Raw genomic sequence first — 15,074 nt, 5'->3', positions numbered from 1 at the left:
TCCTACCCATGCGTTATATTTATCGACCTCTCGCGGAGTCTTACTTCGCTCGGGATGAAACGTACGTGTACTTTGTAATGAACGTCAGAGAACTGATGTAAGGCTCGTTACTAACGGGACTGCAGCCGTGGTATCTACCAAAAACCTCCGTAAAAAGTTTGCGGCTTCTTTTCAAAGCTCTCTTTAGTGTGTAGACATTTGGGGGTTCAATCCTGGTGGTTTTGTTTGTCGTGATGGACGGTCATTGGCGCATGCGCACTGGAGGACTAGGACGTCAGCAGCGGAGCGCCAGCGTTCCCCGTAGGCTACGCCTACATCTCCAATGCTTCCAACCACATCTCCTTCAAATGCATCAACATCCTTCGTCATTCAGGGTTTTTCCGTTTTGCGTTGCGCCGTTAAGCTCCCTGCTTGGAAACGTTTTTCAAAACATGCTTCGCAAACAGTACCAAGACTATGTTGCACGAAAGCGTTTGGTTATATTCAGTGCCCGTATCACAAATATCAAAATACGGCACTACATTCACAGCAAAGCAAGCGCTTAATCTGTTTTAACGAGGCATTCGCCGTCAGGTTTTGCAGTTCCGCTCGCTACTTATCTGCCTCAAAAACACGGCGCACACGGGGTTTGAGCGCTCAACAAGATCGCACATAATACGTCCTGCGGGTTTCAGCAAAACCATTCCTTTTCTCATCAAGCAGTGGCCGCCGGCAGTGCCGACATGTGCCAGAAACGAGATAAGAGCACGATACGACGTCTCGGGCGGCGTCGTTGCATGGCGAAGGGTACGTCGCCCACCTTGTCGTTCGCTCTGCACGAGCGCATTTCCAGCAGCGGAGATGGCGGACGCGGGCAGTAACCGATTTCTTATGCAGGCTCCATCTTCTCCCGCGCATTTCATTTCGTTTTCGGCTGGCGGTGCGTGATAGCGTTGTGAATAAGAAATGGGCTGGCATTGACTTTGTCCGCCGGAGTGGCTTCGCAGATCTCTCCGGAGCCTTCGCGCGCGCGACGATGTACGTTGAACGTGAAAGGACAGGTAAGGGAAAGGAAACTGACGGGAAGGAACAAAGACCGCCCGCCCGACACTTCGAAAGACAGAAAGTTGCGTGTACAGATTGCAAACGTGTGGATGCCGGACAATCCATCCACGTTGATCCGAAGCCACAAAAAAAAATCACGGAACCATGCTTGCCTTGTAACCAGCTGCATGCATGGGAGAATGACAATTTTATGCGAAGTGGGGGAAGTTAGTCGCTTACTTCGGTGTGTTAAACATTCATGCTTCTTTTGAGCTTCTCCCACTTTGATATTTAAATTTGCTTCTTCTTGTGTGGAGGACTTATATTCTTGCGGATCATGCACGTAGAGGCTTGGGAACCTTACTTGTGCGCAATGCTACTTAAGAATGAAATAAAACAAAATATTGGCCCACTACATTCCATTGATTACAGAAAAAAAGAAAAAAAATACTAGACGGCACTATTTTGATGCAACAGCTTGAATACAGCTTCTTTTACCTTTTGCGTGCGCACTCCGCTCACGGAGTATGCCGGTTAAACCCCGCCCCACGACATAAAAAACCTGTGGTTGATTCCTCTGTCATCGGTAAAATACGAAAGTGAAATGTGCAGCGAAATGAGCATGACTTGAGGGTCAGCGGCTGTCTTGTGGGTGTGCTTGGCGAGCGACGTCCTGCTGGCGGGTCGCTTCGACAAAGGTGTACTGGCGTCATTTCCGTGACGGATATGACGTCAGTGAAATCTAGGTCTAACCCGGCATAAAACACTTTCATGTTATAATATAAAACCCGAAAACGAACCGCCTAAGTATAACCAGAGTTCTTCAATGCTTTACTGGTCACGAAACTGCTCCGTAACTCAATGGGAGAGCTTCATATGCTGCATTTGGCCGCCGCGCGGTGGCGCCACCCTCTCACTGAGGTCACTCCTCGGGCGGCGTTGCGCTGGCTCGAACGGCGGAGCCGCGGCGAGTTGTGTTTGTTTTGTACGGGAAAAAAATGTAACGTGCATATCGCGCTCTTGTGATGCGACTTAAGTAGTGCAACGACGATGCCGAACATGTGTTGCGTCCCGGGATGTCGTTCCTTGTACAACGATGCCACAGAAAATGTTTCCTTGTTCTGTTGACCGAGCGACGGGCAGCTGTGTGAGAAATGGAGGGGTGCCATTCCAAGGCAAGCAACGGGAGATTTCAGCTTCGATTATAAGTGTGCGACAGTGTGTGGAAATGCACTGTGTGTGAGAATGGAAAAAGCAATGTACCCTTTTGAGAGCATCGTGGGCCTAGAATTGTACAAGGCTAACTTAAAGCCGGATTTTTGTCATATCAGTCAGGTTGTAGCGGTGCTTCATTACCTGTTCGCAAACTTGTATTACCTTGCGCTCAGGCTCGCGTGTAAAAAATCTTTGGGACATCCTTGTGCTTTTACTTTTCATATTTCCGCGAATTATCCCTTAGGGTTCGTTTTGTTTGTTTTGTAACCGCGCGTGGCCGATTCCGGTTTCTTATCTGGCGTTTCAACCGGAGCGCCCGTTTGCTCTTTTTGTCGTACGTCCCATCGGGCTATATTGTTTGATATGGAAAGGGTGCCACCTTGTCGCTAACTTGATTGATTGTAGGGTTTAACGCGCCGACGCAACGCAGGCGATGAGGCGCGCCGTAGTGGAGGGCTCCGGATTAATTTTGACCACCTGGGGATCTCGTTCACACGGGCGTTTTTGCTTTTCGCCTCCATCAGAAAAGCTGCCGCCGCGGCCGGGAATCGAACCCGCGACCTCGTGCTCAGCCACTGAGCCACCGCGGCGGGTACCTTGTCGCTAACTTGATTTTTTGTTTCTTCGACGATGTTTTCGATCCTATTTCCATAGATCTGAAATTAATAACGTTCCAAGAGTAATGCATGCATAGCAAACGCCGCACAACTCACTTTATCGACGTTCATCTGTTCACGTCACACTGCGGACTGCTTCTTAGACGTTTGTGTTTCATTCTAGTCTTTTGTAGTGCAGGAGATCGCTAGCTCGCTGCGCTCAGAAAAGCTTTGCGTCGTTCTTTGCTACGTGGCAATATTCTGTTTCCTCCGTGTGCTGCACATCGCAGCGCGAAAAAAATAAATTTTTGTACGCTGGACCACGCTCTTTTGTCTCCCTTCGTAACATAGAAATTTTTCGTTGCGTGTGATAAAATCAGTTTCATTGTTCTTTTTTCGCTTCCTGTTTTTGCAAGGATTGCAAAGCGTGGAAGCAAAAGACACATGGAGTAACATATATCTCTTCGTGTTTTGATCCTTCGCGTTTCTGCAGCGTTTTTAGATGTTCTCAAGTATGTACCCACTCATCGAAACGACAGTACTATTGGGCTCTGTGCGTTCTGTGGCGTTCTGTGCACTACAGAGCAATAAACGGATTCATTAAGCGCAGTCTGAACGACGCGTACTTGGTTTCTTTCAGTTTTTGATTGTATTATCGATAGGCCCGCAGCAGTCCGTCACTACACAGCTACCGTATGTGTGGTATTTACAACTTTGCTTTAAGAAAAGAAGCAATATAGATTTAAAAATCCGTAAACACGACGGCGCAGCGCTTGTGGCAGAGCACACAGAAGCCGTTGCCGTTCGCGGCCGAAGTCTACGGTAACTTACTTCGAAAAATAAAACCCCATTGAAGGCAGGTGATAAACACAATTACTGGACTATTCATCGGTAACTACTACGAAAAAAATCACACATAATCAGCGCGCAGACACCAAAAGCAGCGAGCGTTTGCACGCCAAGAGCTGGCAAATACGCCGCACGCGCGGCGACTGGATGACCTTCGTGCGGCGGTGGCGCCTGTAGTGGCGCGCGCGGTCCCTATATGAAGCGAGCGCCGAAGTTTCGTGACCAGTAAAGCATTGAAGGACTCTGGTATAACGTACTGTTTAGTACTAAAGGTTGCTTCCCCGCAAGAATAGTCTGTGTGCAGGGGTGCACCCTTTACAGGCCGCTTGCTTCGTTGTACTGGCGTCACTTCCATGACGGATATGACATGGTGAAATCTTCGTGTATGCAGGCATAAAACACTTTCGTGCTAAAAATATTGCTTATTCACTGCTTACAAACTGTGTAGATATGACTGACAATGGCTCTATGCAGGAAAGAGACGATTCTTTGGAAGAGCACGGGTTATCGTTTAACCTGGCGTAGTAAGCAACACAAAAAAACGTAGCTGCGGCTTATGAAAATGTCGAATACATTAAATCTAGCAAACAGAGAAAGAAGCGGACTGCCCACAGTCGGCATTGCCGAGATCAGCTGGCGAAAAATGTCGTAGTTCGTCCTCCTCTACTTGCACCCTCGTTAAGCGCGAGTAGGCCAAAAGTTGGGACAAAACCATTGCGCAGAGGAATATGAATAATTACACATTTAGCTGCATACATGTCACCAAAATTCCTCTACCTCTATTGCCCCGCGCACCTGATTTCTTTTTATAACTTCCCGCGGCAAAAGTCGAAGTTTATATATATAAAAAAAAATTCAGAAGCGTGTTGTAAATGTCCAGTTCCACGCAAATTACATTTCGATTACCAGCTAAGGCTCGCATTTTGCCGATCGATGCTCGCCACCAGGACATTGCGATTTATCGTCACTGAAATAAAGAAAAATACAAGTACGGTGTTCATCAGTTCCTTTTTCGTTTCAACGCACCCTACGGTTGTTTTCGTTGATTGATTGATTATTTATTGATTGATTGATTGATTGATTGATTGATTGATTGATTGATTGATTGATTGATTGATTGATTGATTGATTGATTGATTGATTGATTGATTGATTGATTGTAGGTTTTAACTCGCCGACGCAACGCAGGAGATGAGGCGCTCCGTAGTGGAGGTCTCCGGATTAATTTGACCCCCTGGGGATCTCTGAAATGCACCAAAATCTCGTACGCACGGGCGTTTTTGTTTGTCACCTCCATCAGAAAAGCGGCCGCTGCGGCCGGGAATAGAACCCGCGTCCTATTTCTCAGCGTCTGCCATACAACATGGCGTTTACATCTCGAAGCCATCGCTTCACGTCGTGGTGAGATTTCAATAGAGTATCTACATTTACACTGTTCCCCTCAATTCCCTACTTAGCGGCCACCACTGTTGGTACCCATTCTTTGCTGAATGGAAACGCCGGTCTCATTTTTTCGGGCCCATTTCATACCGCGACGGTTTCTTTGTGCACTCCAAGAACTCGCCCGGCAAGCCGCACAATGTGCACTCTGCCCTTTGCTGCAAACGCTTGTGCCCCGTCGAGAGTTCGCTGCACCATGACAACAACGCGACCCCGTGTCATGGTGCCAGTCGAAAGAAAGCGGAGCTCTTTGTCCCTTCAGAGATAATATATGTAGAGCTCAGCGAAAGTTTCTCGTATGAGGGCTGCACACACACAGATGAGTTCATTCTTTGCAGTGAGTCAGGGCCAACTGCTCTTCTCGCGTGTCGCAACAGCGTGGCGCAACGAAGAAAGACGTAGAGCATTTCTGACGTCCGGTCATTGTAGCTAAGAGCTGCGCGTGCTCTCTTTTTAGCACGAAAGCACTAAATGAACCATTGAGTGAAAAAGCCGGCTTCAGCTTCGGCATCTGGGGAAGCGATCGGCTCCACGTGACAGCGAAGCATTCCATAGGATCATTTCACAGCGAGCTTCTTATCAACGAACACAAATAAGGAACCACGCAACTCGGCAACGCCTGTGTATGTGAAAAACCACGTGGAAATTGGAGAATTTGGAAGTGGCTGCTGTCGCAGTTCGACTTCCGGTGGCGCTGGCCTCACCCAGCGGGGGAACAGTCACCAGCAAGCCAGGCCGCTCTGCGCGACATCAGAATTTTTCACCAATAGCATCCAAATGATTCCAGTCTTGAGCCAGCATGCTAAGATATAGACACTAAAAAATAAATCGCGCGAATTTATTCACAAAGCTAGTAAACACAACTTTCATAACTCAGAAACACTACTCGCAGCGCAAAACAGTAACAAGTGCACAGCTATGTTCAACCGGGCAGTATTGCTATCAAATTTACATCTCGTAAGAAATGCTTCGGTGTCCTCGAATTTTCGGACATGGGAGCTGCGGGTGCCGAGCGCCAGATACCCATTTACAGAAATAAAAACACAGTCGGGCTCTTAACCAGACATTTATAGTAAATGTTAACTTTGGCTGAACCACGGGACTCTCATGATGACTTTCCGCGCCAGCATGTTCACATGTTTCTCTTATTTACTTCTAGACTTACGTTCCCCTTGTATCTGAGCTTACTTGAGATACGATATCCAGATACTATGACGCTAAAATCCAGAAATAATCGCATTTGCTTCGGGATTCCGTCAGTAGACAAACCTCAGCAGCCCCCACGGAGAAACGATAACCAATTACAAGGTCTCTCAGCGATAACGAATGTTTTGGCTCTGACGCACAGGCCTGTGAATTCTTAGCTCGCTCACGGCACAAGATAAATGTCTTTGGATCATTTTCCTGTATGCACTCTCGTTACATATGACGTCACTAAATGTGGTTCGCTCTGTAGTTTAACAATCTTAATTAGAAGATTTTATTTGGACGCGGAAGAAAAAGCATGCGCGGTTTTATGTATTTCCACAAAGCGCGGTATTTGTTCAGTAGCGCAGCAAACGCTTTTAATTCTTTTTTCAGCATTTTTTAGTTTAGTTGTTTATTTAGTTGCGCTGCGTCGGCGCCGTCTATTAGCAGCCGCGTACTCAACATGGATCTAGCATTGATTTTCTTTGTGAGCTGCTATAACATTACTTCCAAGATGCAGTCCACGAACAACAACAAAAAAAAAAAAAAATGAGTGCCCTTCACTCTATAAGAAGGATGACGAGCAAAGCTGTGCATGGGTGCCGAACCTCAACGTGAGCGACAATATGCTTTGACCGGGTCTTAGTCCAAGGGGTGCACGAAGCAAAGCGCGTTTGCGTGTAATTTACGATTGAGCATACTTTCTGGTTTATTACCCGAATGAAACTTTGACTTACTAGAGTTTTATTCCTGTAGACAAACATGGGGCTGTCCGTTTCTCTCCCGTAGAAAACCATGTATTCACAGCAGACGAGAATTCCGCAATATTTACAACGTCACTGTAAGCTATGCTGTTTTGAAAAGTAAATAAAACTCTGCGTAATGTTAGAGTCGCCTTAGCGTCTAATTGTCATATATTTGAATCAGTATAGTCTTAATAAAAAAAGAATTATAGGCACTTTCTGTAATGAGACTCTCTCCGAAGATGGACGTGCTGCACTGTGCAACCCTCCATGTGGGAAAGGCAGCTTACGAAAACAAAGCTTACAACGACTCCCTAAAGTCGGCTTCATCTCTAAACACAAAAGCATTGGTGAGAAGACATTTTTTCAAGAAAGATATAAGCCGTCCTATATTAAAATATGAATGCCCTAAGACTTTCTAATTTTTTTTTTATGAGTTGGTTCGTATGCCGAAGGTGTGGCGCAGTTTTACGATCCCGGGGATTTTATTTGGCGTCGCAACGTGGCACTGCGCTGCGTGAGATTCTTGTCTACATCGCTCTGTTGCCGGAAGCGATCTGCTGGATCCTAGCCATAGACAGCTTTGCTGTAAAAATTACGGGGTTGCTCAGAACTATGGAGGACGAAAAATCCCGGGCCATCTCCACTAACGTGAAGTCTGGGAAGGGGGGGCGAGGGGGGGGGGTGAGAGAGAGAGAGAGAATGAAGTGCGCGCCGGTGTTTTCCACAGCAAGATCGCTGCTAATGGGCATGCGTCCATCGCAGAAAAGAGCGTTTCTGGAGCCAACGAGCCAACGCTCCGTTGCCTCTCTCTTGCCACATGGTTCGCGCTGATAGGGCGCTGGTGGTAAGCGCAATCGCACGCTTGCTGAGGCGGTGGCGCCCTCTGTTGCGTTGAACCGGATTTAAGCAATTAAATAAGAGACAAACTGGCCGTAAGTTGTCTTCGTGTCACACGCCGCAGCATGCTAACAAGTATGCTTTACGGGAGAAAACCTGGCGTTTGAAATCAATTTTGAGACGGAATTCAACAAATTTCTGTTGTTAATGCAACGAAATACTGAATTTTAGCGTTTATTTTGCCACAGGGCATAGATAAGGGGTATAAGTTGATGAGGAGGAAAGTTTGTTAGATGAACATGAAAATGTTCGCTTCGCGTATGAATTGATGCTGATACTAATAATACTGATTATTCCTGTGTTTTAAATTATATTAAATGATGTTAGGTTGTTTTAACTGGTTTATTCCATTATACAGTTGTTTTTTGGCCATCATTTGACAACTTGATTTGCCGTGATGACAGGAGACGACGACGACAGGAGACGCCGGAAGCCCGAGCTCCAAAAATTTAGGAGGGAGCAACGTTAGGGGGCCCAGCTTTCGCAAGACAACTTCCTCTGACGCCGCATTCTCCGCCCCTCGGGCTCCTCTGGCGCATTGCATCCTGGGAGTTCGTACGCCTACGCCCACCCCAGGCTCGTGGTAGCATTTAGTGGCTCCGCCTGACTGCCGGTGGAGGTGGAGTGGCACCACCGAAGGTGCCGTGCGAGATATTTCACCAGGGTTGCGCTCGCAGCCTCGAATCTTGGAAGCACTGCCGCTGACCAAAGCGAGCCGAGAGGTAGATCGCATGCGCAAGAAGAACTGTCACGAGCTGCGAGCCGAATTTGACTTCTGACGTTGGATCTCTAAAAGCACGACCAGCTTTGCTAGGACGCGCGGCCGTTAACATTCACAAGCACAGAGCGGCCTACGGATGCGTGGTGTTTGCCAGGTTTGCTACGATGATTGCGCTTGGAATTCTGCTGGGAATTATCGCGGCTACTTCCCTTAACATCACAGGGGTGTGGCGAGGGTCCCATCAGCTGAGAGGTGGCGCGAAAAGCTTTGGTTTCGCTCGCACGTGCAAATGCACGTGCGAGCGAAACCAAAGCTTTTCGCGCCACCAAAGCTTTTCGCGCATGCGTTCGCATTACCGGTGCTCCGGCGTGGTGGCCTGTTGTATGTGCCACATTGTCGTGGTCACTTTTCTGGTACGTTTTCGTCTCCTTCAGTGCATCGGAAAGCAAAAGAAATACCAAAGAAAGCAGAAAGTTTTCACTAGTTCAGCATAACTTCGTACCCTTCGTCTAACATTGAAGATTCTATGGTCATCTGGCGGCTAGTAAGATTATTAAGAGCGTAAACAAACAAAATGGCGACGCACGCGACGGCTTCTCTTTCTCCTGGTTTCCTCAAAATACTTACGGCCCTAAAATATATAGAAACAATGCACATCACAGAAATATATACGTATGTGGAAATATTCACCGCTACTTGACGTTCCTGGCTTCTGTGACGCTATATACACCACTCTGTACATGACTGTACAAAAAAAAAAATAAAAAAGACAGCATGCGAATAGGCAAGAATAAAATGGGGTTCGGTCGGCACCAGAATCCAGGGACGCTCGCTGCCGAGTCTGTACACAAAGCAGCCGCGTCGGCGGATTGCCTCGAAAGCGCGTCATCCCTATTTCATATTTGCCGCGCTTTCGAGGCGCTTTTTCAAAGAAAGTGCTACGAGTTGTGCCGCGCCTCCGCCAGATGGCGCCACGGGTCCCGCGACCGAGAGAAGACGCAGTGAAACATCCCCCTCGCGAGGGGCACGATCAAATGCAGAGCATTTCCGGGGGCGCACGACGTTAAGTAGTTTGCGTTACGTTAATGTTGTTGCACTTGTGGCAACTGCTGACGAGATAGCGCTCATCAGCAGTAATTTGAATGAGTCAACGATATAAGGCGCGTTCGTAGTGTCCCATTCTGTGTCGGCTTAGTGGCGCAGTGGGTAGAGCAATCTGTACATAGCGTCCCGCCCGCAGGGTCGAGGGATCGAAACCGGGCGCCGGTTAGTATTTTTTTTTTATATAGTAGGGAGGGGTGCGGTGCGGACTACGGACGTCAACGCGGGTGACATCGTGAGTTACTGAAATGCTCTGCCTTTAAAAGGTGCATAACCACCGGTTTTGGGGGAAGGCGCGGGAAGAACGTATCATTCTCGGGCTCACTTTGCAGATGGTACACCGGTGGTTGTCCGAGGATGGCTCAATCCGTGCGATAGGTACATTTGGGAAAAACGAATGCGAGATAACGCCTGGGAGGGACCATGGTGAGTTCTGGACTGACTTGCAGCCTTGACAATGAACGGTTGATTACCTAGAATGGGTGTGATCAGCAATTTGGAAAGATAAAACGACCGGAACTGAGACAAGTGCATTGTGTTTTTGCAATACAATGAAAGGTGCGATGTCGTACTGTGCCGTCTCCCTTTTGCACGGTGGCACACAACACTTTGACAAGGGCGGAGCACGGTTAACTTGGACCTCTCCTACCGATCACATGGTCCGCCCGATCAACCCGCTGTGCGTCTCGGGTTGTGATTGGGGCAGCGCTGCGGGCGACGTCCGGACGGCCCGACACCGAACAGGCGCACGCACGCAGCGCGGGGGGCGCAAAGAACTACCGCTTGCCTGTCACATGATGGGGTGTACTTACCGTGGTTTTTTTATTTTATTTTTTTATGGTTAGGCCACATGATTGTGACGTGACGCTCTCTCAAAGGCCAGCTAGCCGTCTGTTGATCTGCTGCAGAGCTTTCTGTTGAACTTTTCGGTCGCGCCTGTTACCATTTGACCAGCTTCCCGAGCAGCACCTTCCAAGGGTCGTTCCGTTCGCAAGCCATTGCCATTTACCGGCGTGCGATCTGTCGCAATTTCTCAGAAAGCCTTCCTCCTACCCTCCTCTTGCACTGGTGTTTCCATTTCCTGTCGCGCGATCTCCGGTTCACGCTCCTCGGCTCGCGCAAATTTTTTCGATCCACCTATTCTCGTAACCTCAAAAATCGGGTGCTTGAAAAAGAGATTTGATGCTTTCGACTGAAAAGAAAGCAGGCCCTTAGGTATCCTGCCGTTCACTTGTCTCGTTACTGGAAATGATGCACCACCTTTAACTTGAGGTGAAACTCACGCACACAAAGTGAATTGAGTGGTAACTGTAAAGGGTGCACCACCGTTAACATTGTCGCATTGAGGTGAAACATTCGCACACAAGTCTGTTCACTGGGGAGGAATAACAATTCCTCTAGGCACTAAAGTCTGCTTACATGCTTCGAATTCGAGGGCATTATGGCTTAGCCTGGTGAAACGTAAGCACACCTAAGTACCCCATGAATTTTTTTTATATTTTATTTTATTTTGTGTCATATAAAATCAAAAATATTTTCTTTATTTTGTGTCATATATCTTCTCTGGCGCTATTTTCCATTGTTGGCCTAACGCCATTAAGCCCCAACCATCATCATCATCATCATTTCGTGTCATAAAAACGCACTCACGTTCACTTCACTCCACTAGCTCCCAGTACCAGCGTTTCTTCCTCACTGTGGTGCCCCTGTCCTCCTCACGTGCCGTCACGTGTGCTCCCCACGCGCTGCGCGCCGCGAGGATTTTTCCTACCATCCGCTGTGGACGGTCAAAAACATTGGATTAACAAGGTAAACTATCTACGCTCTCCTCTTCTGCCGTGGTATCACCTTCGAGGTGGACCAATACGTACGCCACATTGCACCACTCAAACGGTTCTTCTAATTTTTTTTAGGAAGCATTAAAGATCTAACGTAGGGTCACACGTTCGCATCCCTCCTTCACCCAGTGATCCGTTGATAATACCGACTACATGTCCCAAAACACTGTCCTTCCCCTTGGTAGACTGAGGGGAAAAATCGTGCGGCCCTCCGTTTAACTACGACGATGGTTATATCCGAAGTTTTCCCGTGATGGATTCTTTGGTAGACCAATCCCACACTGCAAGTATGCTTTACTCTGGAAATATATGCACCACTTTTCTATAATACTCACAGAAACTCTCAGTTGTGCACTCCGCAAGCCTAACGTTTGGGTTTGGGGTGTACCGCGCGAATCGGTACCTGCTGCTTGGCGTTCAGTGAGCGATTTTTTGAGTGGGTCCGGTTTGTGCGGTTAAGCCCCAAGATATGACATTAGGCCTAACGTCTTGTGGCCAACAGCCTTAGGACACGCAAAGCAACGTCATTCTTCTCGTGACGGATTCTTTGGTTGCGGGGAAGGGCCTTTTGACGGTCACGGCATGTCGCCCCGCTGGAGCGGGTGGCACTGCGGGTGGCGCTGCGCAAGATGGAGGCCATCGTGGTGGAGGAAGAGGCGATCCCAGAGCAGCTCACGGGGTTTCGGAAACACCGAGCGGCGACCGACTCCATCACTGGCATGGTGGCGGCCCTGGAACACGCCCGTGCCACCAGGCAGGTGGCTGCCCTGGTGCTGCTCGATGTGAAGGGCGCTTTCGACAACCTGCAGCGCCCCGCCATCTCCTTTGCCATGGAGGAGGCCGGCATTGCGGGGAAGCTGCGGGGCTTCGTCGAGGCGTTCCTGACGGGCCGAACGGCGCAGGTGCAGGTGGGGAACGTCTTGTCGGCACCTCGGCCCGTGGATGTCGGCACCCCACAGAGCTCCGTCATCAGCCCCTTCCTCTTCAACCTGGTGATGGCAGCCCTGCCAGGCTGCCTGCCCAGAGGGGGGGGGGGGGGGGGGGGGCACAGGGTACACATGTCGGTGTACGCCGACGACATTGCCCTGTGGGTGCTGGGACCGAAAGGAGACGTCAGGGCGGTCGTGCAGCAGCTGCAGGCAGCCATGGATGCGGTGCGGTACAAGCTTGAAGGTGTCGGCCTGCAGCTGTCGGCTGCAAAGACAGAGGCCATGTTTGTGCACCCGAGCGCAGCCGCCCGCGGACGGACGAGGAAACTCCACATATACGGCGAGGAGCTGGAGTGGAAGACCAGGGTGCGCTACCTGGGGCTCACCCTGGACCACAGGGTGGACTTCCGCCAGGCCGCCAAGGAGCTACGTGCCAGGGCACAGCTGGCCACCTCGGCTGTGCGGAAGATGGTCGCCCGAGGCAAAGGCTGCTCCCAGCAGACAGCCCTGCGGCTGTACAGCGCCTCGGCCGTGGGGCTACTGATGTACGCGCTGCCGCTGGTCACCCTGCGGAGACCCAACTGGCGGCAGCTGGAGGGCGACCATCGAAAGGGCATCCGCGCCTGCCTGGGCCTGCCCCGAAACTCGCAGTGCGACAGGACGTTGGCTGAGGCAGTGGTGTGGACGCTGGAGATGACGGCCGAGCAGAGGGCCCTGGGCCACATTGACCGGCTGCGCCGAGCCGAGGGGGGCGGCCCCCTGCTGCAGCGGCTGCGCACCCACCGGCACTCGCGCATGGGGCGCATGCTGGCCCGGTACGAGCGGGTGGTGGGCACCACAGACTTGGGGCCCTCCAGCCGCCCTCCGGACCTGGCAGCCGAGCTGCACCTGGAGATTCCGGGCCTGCGCAGCAAGCGGCGAACGCCCCACTGCGGGTTGCTGCAGCTGGCCCGGACCGTCATCTGGAGAGACCTGGAGGGCCACACCCTGGCCTACTCGGATGGCTCTGTGCGGCAGCGGCAGGGCTCGGCTACAGCGGCCGCCGTGCTGGGGGAGGCCACCCGGCAGGCCCGGCTGCACGACGCCGCATTCTCGGCCACGGCAGAGCTTGTGGGGGTCCAGCTGGGCCTGGACCTGCTGCTGGAGCTGGAGCCTGCACCCGAGCGCTGCGCCCTGCTGTGCGACTCCCGGGTGGCTCTGCTGCGCATCCGGGAGGGTGACCCGCACTCCCCTCTGGTTCGGACCGTGCGTGAGAAGGCGGAGCGGCTGGCAGACAGGGGTGCCCGGCTGCGGCTGCAGTGGGTGCCCGGCCACATCGGGCTCGAGGGCGACGAGCGGGCGGACGTGCTGGCCGCCGAGGCCCACGAGCTGACGCCCTCGGTCACGGATGCCCAGGCAGCGGCGGACGACTCCCACCTGCTTATACAGCGGCACGTGCGGGCACTGCACCAGAACCCACGGCTGGCTGGTGGAGAGGCCCCACCACCTGTGCGGGCCGCACGGCTGCCCCGACAGCAGCGTTCGGCAATCCTGCGCCTCCGCGTGGGGGCTGTGTGGACGGCGGAACGAAAGCACCGTTTGGGGCTGGCCGACAGCCCTGCCTGCCGGCACTGCCGCGCACCTGTCCAGTCCCTGCCGCGCACCTGTCCAGTCCCTGCCGCACCTGCTCTTCGAGTGCCCCGAGTATGCGGCAGGGAGGCCGGAACTGCTGGCCGCCCTGGGGGGAAGGGCTCGGCCACTAGACGAGCTACTATGGCCGCCGGGCAACACGAGGGAGAGGGACAGCGTCCACGAGGCGCTGGGCGGCTACCTGGATGCCTCAGGGCTCCGCCTGGCACTTGACTCCCTGGTCCAGTGACTGTGTGGACTTTTCCGGAATCTTTTTTTTTTCTGGACCAGACTTTGTGTGGGTGTGTGAGTGTGTGTTAACTTGTAAATATGCCCCTCTCTCCCCTGTGTTCTGTAAATATGTCACCTCTATCATCTGTCTCTCCTCTCTATGAATCTGTCATCCTCTGCCCCAACTCCCACACCAGCAGACGTTCCGGTGTCCACCCCTAGGTGTGACAATTTACGCCTGCTGGTGGTCTTTCCTTTCCTTTTTCTTGACAATAAATTCATTCATTCATTCTGAGTGCTCCAAACCGCTTCGGCAAAAAAAAAAAAAAAAAAACAAGGCCAGAATGGAGCAATCGGATAGACGCCGGCTTCATAACGCGAGGGAAGCAGGTTCGATTCCGGCCACGGGAAGCGTTTTTTTTTTTTTTCATTTCGCTTCACCCACGATCATACATCATCATCTTCAGAGAAAGCTGGCTTTCCTGAAGGCGTTTTGGCGTACAACGGCATCAGCGGGGACACTAAGGCTTCGCTTTAAAATAAAACGACCGAAATTCGTCATGTATTTCAATATATTGACATTCACAGAGTCACGCTCACGTTGCTCGTATTGTCATAGTTTCCCAACATTCCGCTCTCAACCTGCACCAGGCTGAAATTAAGCATTGCGCACGCTGCAATCCGGGAAGATG

Source organism: Haemaphysalis longicornis, unplaced genomic scaffold, assembly GCF_048455015.1.
Source record: "Haemaphysalis longicornis isolate Haplotype H1 unplaced genomic scaffold, Haemaphysalis longicornis Haplotype H1 scaffold_2, whole genome shotgun sequence".
NCBI classification, from domain to species: domain Eukaryota; kingdom Metazoa; phylum Arthropoda; class Arachnida; order Ixodida; family Ixodidae; genus Haemaphysalis; species Haemaphysalis longicornis.
Note: the sequence above shows the minus strand (reverse complement) of the source record.